General features: G+C 32.4%; 1 long non-coding RNA gene across 2 annotated transcripts; it reads left to right on the top strand.

Annotated features, from left to right (window-relative positions):
• The first annotated feature begins 2,582 nt into the window (after positions 1-2,582).
• LOC120355038 lies at positions 2,583-9,982 on the top strand. 2 transcript variants are annotated; one of them, XR_005573379.1, is made up of 4 exons: positions 2,583-3,557; positions 4,907-5,483; positions 7,904-7,986; positions 9,673-9,982. It is a non-coding gene; the product is annotated as an uncharacterized LOC120355038 (long non-coding RNA). The 2 variants fall into 2 exon arrangements; XR_005573378.1 differs by having other exon boundaries at positions 2,598-3,557; positions 5,389-5,483.
• The last annotated feature ends 516 nt before the right edge of the window (positions 9,983-10,498 follow it).

Genomic DNA, 10,498 nt, shown 5'->3' on the forward strand with positions numbered 1-10,498 from the left:
AAATCTAAGATATGTACATTGAACCCAGCTATATACAATTGTTCTATAACAGATCATGAAGCTATTATGGGGCGAATTCAGTTTATAAAAAATAGTAGTTTAGACCCTAATAAGAAGCCTGTACAGTATGATGCATTATTTTTTGACGACCACCTGTTTAAAATTAAAGAAGTGTCATGGGATGGAGTCTATTATGAAAAGGATGCTAAAGTAGCTTTTAGCAGATTCTATGATAAAATAGTAGATGTTTTTAATTCGTGTTCATCTTCGAAGCAGAAAAGTAGTAATAGAAAGAAACGATTGAAACCTTGGATAACTAAAGGGTTATTGAAATGTATCAGGAAAAGGAATAATATGTCACTTAAAATAAGGGAGCAGCCGTTTAACACGATTAATGTTCGTTATTATAAGAAATACAACACTATTTTGAAGGCACTGATACGTTCTGCAAAGGAGATTTTCTTTAGAAATGAGTTTGTAAATTGCGGTAAGGACTTGAAAAAGGTGTGGAAAACTATAAATGACGCTACTGATTCCAAATCTCGAGACCAAAATGTTATTCAAGAAATTAATATACCTGATGGTAGAGTAGTAAAATCCACTGGAAGTGAACAAATGGCTGAAGAGTTTAATAAATTTTTCATTGATGTTGGACAGAAAATTTCGAATAGGGTCAAAGAGACAGGTTCAAATTCAAATCATATCCAGTATAAGGTCGATAGATCATTTTGTAGGTCGTTTTTCTTTTATCCAGCTACGGCCTGTGAGGTGAGAAATAACATATTGGGGCTTAAAAAAGGTACTGCTCCGGGAGTAGATGGAATCTATTCAAAATGTCTGATAGAAAATTCTTCAGCAATATGTGACCCGTTGAAGCATATTATAAATCTTTGCTTCCAACAGGGGTATTTTCCAGATGAAATGAAAATAGCTACAGTTATTCCTCTCTATAAGGGTGGTAGTAGGACTGAACTTGGTAACTATCGTCCTATCTCCCTACTCTCAAGTATATCCAAAGTAATTGAAAAGTGTGTAAAGTCGAGGCTGGTATCCTATTTGGAAAAACACAACATTTTGTTCAGTAATCAATATGGATTTCGAAAAGGTATGAGTACATCCGATGCAATTTTTAGAGTAACAAGAGAAATTTTGAGCAAATTAGATAATGGGGACAAATGCTTAGGAATATTTCTGGATTTACAAAAAGCATTTGACACAGTTGACCATAGAATTCTAATGGATAAAATGGAAGCAATAGGAATAAGAGGTATTGCATTGTCATTCTTTGAGTCATATTTAAATTGTAGAAGACAAAAAGTTAGGCTTGATAAAAAGACAAGTGGACTATTAAATGTGAATATTGGAGTTCCACAAGGAACAGTGCTTGGGCCAGTTTTGTTCTTAATATACATAAATGATTTATTAAATATAAATCTAGGGAATTGCTCCTTGTACTCTTTTGCGGATGACACAGTTGCTATAGTTTGGGGGGAAACTTGGCCAATCACCTTCCAGAGAGCTAATAAATGCTTTGATGTTATCAAGTCCTGGTTAAAGAATAGTCTCCTACATTTGAATATTCAAAAAACTAGATTTCTTCCCTTTTCATTGTCGTCCTCTGGATTGCCTCCCGATAATACTGACTGTAAACTAGTATCACATAATATAAATTGTGCCAGTCCATACTACAGCTGTGGATGTCCTACATTAGAGAAAGAAAATGAAATAAAATATTTAGGTGTAGTATTGGATGTACATTTACGGTGGAGCTCGCACATTTCATACATCTGTTCAAAACTTAGAAAATTAATTTATAAATTCGTTCAATTAAGGAATGTCCTTCCTATCTATCAATTAAGAATGGTATTCTTGGCACTGATACAGTCAATTATCTGCTATGGTATTGTATCCTGGGGAAGTTGTGGGAGTTCAATTTTGCAACCTCTCATAATTCTTTATAAAAGAATAATAAAAATATGTTTAAAGAGACCCATAAGATATCCAACCGAAGTATTGTATAGAGAATTTGGCGTTTTTAGTGTTGATACCCTATTTGAAATAAATCTTTTGAAGTTTGTGTATTTAAGACGTTCAGAGTTTCCAGTTATGGATGAACATGTATATTCCACTCGTCGAAATCTTGCTAATAAATTAACAGAATGACTTGAAATTCGGAACTAAAGGTCCTTACAATATAAGGATCCAACACGAACAATTTCAATCAAATACAATTCAAGATGGTGGCTAAAATTGAGAAAATGTTGTCAAAAATAGGGGTTTTCGCGATTTTCTCAAAAACGGCTCCAACGATTTTAATTAAATTCATACCTAAAAGAGTCATTGATAAGCTCTATCAACTGCCACAAGTCCCATATCTGTAAAAATTTCAGGAGCTCCGCCCCATCTATGCAAAGTTTGATTTCAGATTCCCAATTATCAGGCTTCAGATACAATTTAAACAAAAAAATTGAGTGGAAAAGAATGAGCATGGAAATCTCTACAATTAAACTCCAATAAGATTTTCACCTAATATTGAAAATAAGCTCGAAATTAGAGAAAATGTGATTATCCAATTGGCAACTGTTGATTCTATTAAATGATTCACTATGGAGAGATAGCAGACCTCATATGTCTTCAGCGTTATTGTCCTGTCACCAGCTGGCTCAGATCTCTGTTTATAGGTAGACTTGAGTTATGCGTGAACACTAGCGTCACGTGATCAATTCTCATAATGGCAAGGAAAGTTGTGTGAGTGCGCTACACCAGTTTTTGACGCGACAGTGACAACGTCTTATAAATTGGTTTGCCGGGTGACACTTCAAGAAACTCACAATGAGAGCGAGTGAGAGCGTTCGTTTTGGTTCACGATCGTCTGGAAAGAGCACGAATAGGAGCAGTGGCGAGCAACCACAGAGAAGAGAATTAATCCCTTCTCTTTGGAGCAACCCAGCAGCAACCCGAAGGCATTCACCTGGAGAGAGAGTGAAACGGAGCAGTCAACCTGCGCAGGCGCCGAAAGCAATTTCCTGCGACTGCGCCACTAGTGAATAGGTTATGTTGGGGTGGTATACAGTTGTTCGCACTAACAATTGTTCGCATCGCAATCTGTGCACACTAACAATTGTTTGCATCGCAATCTGTGCGCACTAACAGTTGTTCGCATCGCAATCTGTGCACGCTGGCAGTTCTGCGCAGAATTTAGTAGTTTAGTGATGTAGGCGCTCTACCTGCCCTCTAACGGAATGTTATCATCAGAACCATGCGACTCTTTAATTTATCACAATGGCATTGGCAACAAAAACTAGACCATTTATATGCATAATATACGCATGGTGTTTATAGGTTTTTTCTAGAGGAAAAAACGGTATTGATTTAGAGGTTAAGTTCAAGTTATAAATTTACAATATTACATTATTATTGCAAGTAAATTTCATTTACTGCAACATTACTGCAGATTCACTTTAGGAAAGTAAATAGCAATTTCTCAAGTAGAAAAGTGTTAAGCTTATCTATGTTAAAAGCTGAAATGGTACAATTTTGTATCACTAAAATACTAGGTAGGCTATTACAAATTTTTGTTATAAAATGAATAAATAAATGAATAAGCATTATAAATAGATGAAAAGTTGCATTAGATAATAAAATTTATTATATAATTATTTTCCAAAATTATGTTTCATCTGTCCATTAAAAATACTTTGTTGGAAAACACATAGTCTACCTACTTGAAAGAATACTCTTTAGCTACTCTTTTAGTTTTTCATGTCATTTGCTACTTACTTTCTCATTCAATTATTATAATTTAACAATTCAAGTTGTCCTATCAAAGTACTATACTACATCATAAATAGACATAAACGATGTATAATTGTTAATTATAGGGCAAACATGAGATTCTACAATAATATTTAGACAATTTGGAACTAAATTAGGAAGTTGAAAAAGTTTTGGGCAATAGCCTGTTTTTTCTTTCCCGATCATTGTATTATTTAAGCTAACCTAATAAATAATATCTAACGTTTGTTTCATGTAGGATATTGATTAAATCCAAATCTCAAAATCCATAGAAGTTGGCTACAATTTGCCAGCAATCAATAAATTGCTTTATTAAAGACCTACTATCCACGAATGCAACATATTATTAAGACTTCCTTCAATTAAGATTTCGGTAGTTCAATAATAACAATATCGTGTGACCTGGCTGGCTCAGGTCTGGTGTCAGAGTTTTCAGGTCGCAACTGATCAATTTTAGGGCCTCTGTTTAATGAACAGATGGTCTTTTACCAAAGAACATGAATATTTTTTTAAAAAAGAACCAAAGCTTGTGTAACTTTAATGCGTAGACATCTTAAGCAACATTCTTTAGTAACTAGCAAAAAAATGAGTAATGAAATATCACATAATATTCCTTATGTATATAAGAACTAAGTTATACATTTCTATTACATCTGAAGTGAAATGTAGAAATTTTGTTTGATCATAATTTAGTGATCGTTTATTTTTCCTACTCAAATTTTTAAAATCAATACTGAATCTTTACATTAAGTTTTCAGAGAATTAAAATTTTTGTCTGCTATGCACAAACTTATATCATTGGCATACATACAAAATTTGTTATCAAGGACTCATTTTGGAAACTCCCCCTTCCCACCAATAGATTTATTGTTTTTGTATTAGGCTATGTTATTGTAATATGTATTTTGGACACTAGCAAAAAAATGAGTACTGAAATATCACATAATATTTCTTATGTATATAAGAACTAAGTTATACATTTCTATTTATTTCCATGCAAAGAATGCATGGGTATTTACTTTGTGAAACGAGAAGCGCTCTTAGAAAGATTATTATTATAAATGTACATTATTATTCAATTTTGTAATAATTAGAAGTTTTATTTTTATAGATAATACGGCGCATGCTCACTGACCTCTTGTTGAAACTAATGTATGGCTGGTGAACAATATACTATCTAGTATCAGGTCTGTTTTTTTTTCAATATCAACCTATCAAATCTAATCTACTCAAACAATTTTTCTAAAATTAATGCTGAATCTTTTCATTGAGTTTTTAGAGAATTTAATATATTGTCTACTATGAACAAACTTCTATCTTCAGCATACATACAAAATTTGGTATTTTGATAGCATCGAGGACACATTTTGGTAAACACCGCCCTTCCCCCACCAATAGATTTATTCAACCTTTGCTATTTGAGACTATTGATATTTATTCAATTATGACTATTCATTGTTATACCCTATGTATTTAGGATACGATCCATTCATGGATGCCTAGGCAACGTGTAACGAGAGGCGCTCTAAGAAAGATTATTATTAATAATAATATTGTACATTATTATTTAATTTAGAAATTTTCTCTTTTCAGATAATGTAGCACATGCTCACTGATCTCTTGTTGAAACTTGCTGCTGGTTGAAACTGATGTAATCTATGTCTGGTGAACAATTTATCAAGTATCAGGTCAGTTTCTTCAATATCAACCTATCAGGTCTTGATAATTTTCAGTTTTTACTATAGCAAAGCTACTAATTACTTTCAATAGGCCTACCAATTATGTAATACAATTTTATTTTTGCAATATCTTCTACTTGATCTATTACAGCTTCACGAATATCTGTATTTTATTTACGCCCCACTAGGGGGCTATTGCATGTGAAAATAAAACCCAATAATATTAGTAGTCAGTTGGCTATTAGAATAGGAAATAACTATAGAACATTAGCCTGTATTTTATCATGCAACAGGGCCCAGAAAGTCAATGTTGGTGAATCCAAACAAATAACTAAATTGTTTTATTATGACAGTTGTTTTTTGGAATTAGATGAGGACTGTATGACAGCAGTAGCAATAGTGCAAAGCGGAACCAATGTCCACGATCAATGTGTTTATCACTCAAATTATAATACTTTGTAATTTGGTTTTATCCATAAACTTGATTATTCGATGCTGAAAATAAGGATAAACTAAACAACTACCATGCGCTCGAAGAGAGCAAGCATGCAGTTGACATCGCATGTTCTCTCTTTACATCATCATTTCTCTATTTCATAAAACTATTTTTCAACATATTGATTCAATATAGGAAATTTTTTAAAATTATTTCCAGACTAATTATTCCTTCTCGACGCAGGCCTAGCCTTATGAGGAGTGCATTTGATATTTTTATTATTGTTTATGCTTTGTAAAATGAAGTGAATAAAGATGATTTTACTTTAATATACGGTATGAAATGAACAAGAATGAATGAGGTGTGGCAAACAATGCTGATTTCTTAGAGCAGGGTTTCTTTTACAAAAAATTGTAGAATTTTTCAATAAGTGTAAATTGTAAGAAAAAAATTGAAATAAAAGCGCCTGTTCTTAAACTATGTTCTACCATACGCAACATAGTATGTTCTAAATAAATAAATATAATTTTATTACCATTCAACTGATCATAGTTACAGACAATGTCATATTCTTATAATTCTAATTCAAACACACAACTATATGCTGTTGATTATACGCATCTATGTTGGTTAGAGAGATCGGATTGATAACTTCATTGCAGAAAGTATTGACTAGATAACTGAAAAGTTTCAATTTCAATATTACTGAAATGATCTTCAAAGCTTGGTAATAATGTTATCTCCTGTGTCTTATGTCACAAACTTTTATAGATAATTCTATAGATTATTATTTATTGATTATTGCTAATTTACACAGTTTTATATCACTTTTAATTGGGAGCTTCATCAGCCCCAGTGTCTCCAATAAATCAGTAGGTTATATTTACAGTACATACTCAGTGAGAATTCGTTTTGTCAGCTTCGATTGAACAAAAAAATAGAAGTAGACCATCTAAAGCCCTGCACACACATCGATTTTTGTTCGTACGATATTTGCCGTCCTTAAGAATTCTATCAGTTTAAACGGAACTTGACAAACATCATCTGTTTAATCTAATAGAATTCTCAAGGACAGGAAAATATCGTACGAACAAAAATTGATATGTGTGCGGGGCTTTAGGCTAGATTCACACACATCGATTTTGGTCCTACGATAAAAAATTGAACGTCCAAATTCCAATATAGTTGATATTGGAATATATAGGAGTATATTATTCCAGACAAGAGACGACTGCTACACGGCGTCCTTACGGTAAAAATCGTTGATCGATGTGTTTGTAATCACCCATTCATTTCATTGCGCCACAAAATTGGACGTTCGGTTTTTTATCGTGCGTCCAAAATCGATGTGTGTAAAAAGCTGATTTTGTTTGAACGTCTAGCGTTCCATCGGCTTTACTGCCACATAGCAACCAGATGCCAAACAGCTTATGTGAATCTTGAAATATGCTCGATCACGATTATAATCGTTATGGAATTTATGTTTCTGAAAGCTACGGTTGTGCGGTCAAAATTCGAACGAACTTTCATTGAACGTCCACAATCGACTTGTGTGTAGCTAGCCCAGTGAGACAATACATTTTTAACTCATAAATGGAATGGTCATTCTTGGAATAGGTTATCTATGTTATGAACATTTGACCATTTCAGATCAGAGATGATCAACAAGAATTCATTGAAAGGTCAATCTACATCGTGTAGCCGCCTAGAATCCTAATCGACTATTATCACTGATCATCAATCCAAATATCATGAAGATTGAGAATAGATTCAAAGATGATGTTCACATTCAATAGATTGTGTTTGTTTAGAAGATGAAATAGGTGTTATCATTAGAAAATACCTTATAGAGGAAGGAAGGATTCATTATTGCACTTATTATTTTGTTTAATTTTTTTTAATAATATGCTTATTATTTATTTAGTAATTATGTTTTCCTGTATTACTTATACGTATTTTATACTGTCATGTTTAATAGGGTTTTCTTTTTTAGAAACGCAAAGTGCCAGTAATATCTGCCCCCTCATTACTGCTGAGTAACCGAGAAAGCTTTCCAAAAGACAAAGTTGTTCAACGGTGAGTAATGTCTTGAATATTGATATTAGATAAAAATTTGGGATGGAACCTACTTAAACCACTTGGAAAAACTTTTTGTGATTCAAAATCACCATATTAGAGCTACATTAGGAAAACCCAGACTCTATCCAAGTGAGAGTTGCTTTAGTGGGCTGGATTTTTTAACTGTCAGGCACCCATACATCTAAATCAATCATCTAAATTTCAAATTGCAGATACTGTTTTATCAATTTGTAGAATTGATAAGATCTGGCCATTTTATCACCAGTAAATTTGATAGGAAACTAGTATCCGAAATCAATACATGTAGTGTCTTGAATAATTCAATTTTAGTCCAGCCACTATATACATTGGTGCTTGCAATTTATATTGTAGTTCTGATTCTTTTATATATTATTTGGCTACATGAGTGAAGTCCAGAACCAATTCTTTCATGGAAAATCTCCTTGTGTAAGATACAGAGTGGCCCAAATACCTTGTATTTTCGGTTCACTTTCCAGTTTTCATCTATTTCCGCCAAATCCGGAAATCAGACAAAAAATTTGATCTTTCCTTTCCTTTCGATTATAAAATTCTGAATAAAATAAGATTTTACTGAACTCTCTATCTTCAATAAGTACTGGGTTATGATTTTTCAAAAATTTGTGAAATTTAAAGAAAAATCAATTTTGATTAATTTCAGATTTCAACAATATATTCAGATTGTTACCATTTAGATGTATAATTCAAAATCCCTGTGGGCGTATTTTTGAGCTCTACAATTTAAGACCAGGTAGAGTGCTCTATCTCTTCCAGCTACACCTCTGACAACAATGCCCTTTGTATTGTGAAAAAACACCTAATTTTCAGCTTCAACCATCATCACCAACTGCATTGTTCTCACTTTGATACAAAAATAAATTTTTCTGTCCGATTGCTAGATTTGCGGAAATAGCTGAAAACTGGATAATGAACCGAAAATACGATGTTTCTGGGCCACTCTGTATCTAGCACAAGGAAATTTTGCCTAAAAAATGTGATTCTGGACTTTTCTCATGTATCCGAGTAATACATTCAAAAATTATAACTACAATATACATTGCAAGCACATCCCCTTTTTTATATCTATATTGACTGGACTAATAGTAGCTTTCATCTAGAGAAATTTCCTCCTATCTTAATATAAAGACTTCTAATTATTTCTATGTAATTTTCAACTTTTCTTTACTTTTCCTTATGCTTTTTCTCTGCTATTTATGTTCCCTTCCTCACTCCCTGTTTCTCTTACCAATTTTCTCAATAAATGTTTGATAGCAAATCCAAATTTCATTTTATCCCATTATTATCTTCATTGTTATTCAATCATTGAATCTCTGCGCTCAGGTTTTTTGAACCTTGCAGGGACTTCAGTTTTAATATATTTATTCATTATACTTTAATTCATTCATTTATATATTCAATTCATTCATAAATATCTTATTCTTTTTGATGGTATTTATTCATTTTTCATTTTGTATCGTGTATGGAATTTTTCTCTAATTTTTCATTGTAATTATGTTTTTGGGACAAATAAATAAAGATTTGATTTGTTGAACTATTTTAGCACATAAATGATAAATCATTTATTGGAAAAAGTAATCTTGTCATATATTTTATGCCCGTTATAAAAAAATGTATGCTAATTTATTCTGTTGCTTTCTATTTCAGATAACAAAACATGTCACAAAGTCCGCATCGTAGTCAGCTCATCGTGTGTGTTGGTTTTCATACTGCATTTAAGAAACATTCTAATAAAAATATCAAATAATAACATTGTTATTAACGAAGACATTATACAATCTGTTTATAAAATGTAATCTATTCTATTTTGTACTTTACAAGATACCTATAATTCTATTTGTGTTCATTTGTGCTTTAAATAACAACGTTAAATTCAAAATTGTAGTAGATACATTTTTTTGTACTCAAAATAGTGTGTGAATTAACTTATCATTTACATAACCTTTAGACTGTGTATTCCAATTGAGGTTTAGAACAGTTTGGTGTGAATGCCTGTTGTGTTTACCTTAATCGTATTTGTATATAAATAAATTATTGTAGTAATTAATTTAGTATATAATCCCCTGGGCACAATAGTGTGAAATGCGACGGGAGCGTGAAAACATTTTAGCCATGGTTGAAATTTTTAGAACATCAAAACCCAATCGATGTCTAGGAAAGATTGTGGTATCTGGAAAGATTTTGATTGCTTACTGAATGTTCAGAAGATAAATTATGTTTGTCAGTTTTCAGCGAAATCGTTAACATTTCATTTTATCGATAGTGTAGTGAGAAATCATCAAAATTTTCTTCGGAAGAATTCGTTAGTATTTTTATGATCTGATCTACAGCTCAAAAAATGTCGCGCGCCGATAGTTCGATTCAAATTTCCCACTTCGACTAGCATTGGCGGCGCTCTTCGCAATTGGCCAAACTTTCGCGCCAAGGCAAATGATTCGTCGGCCGTGCAGGCAAGTCGCCGGGCTATTATATT

Source organism: Nilaparvata lugens, chromosome X (assembly GCF_014356525.2).
Source record: "Nilaparvata lugens isolate BPH chromosome X, ASM1435652v1, whole genome shotgun sequence".
NCBI classification, from domain to species: Eukaryota; Metazoa; Arthropoda; class Insecta; order Hemiptera; family Delphacidae; genus Nilaparvata; species Nilaparvata lugens.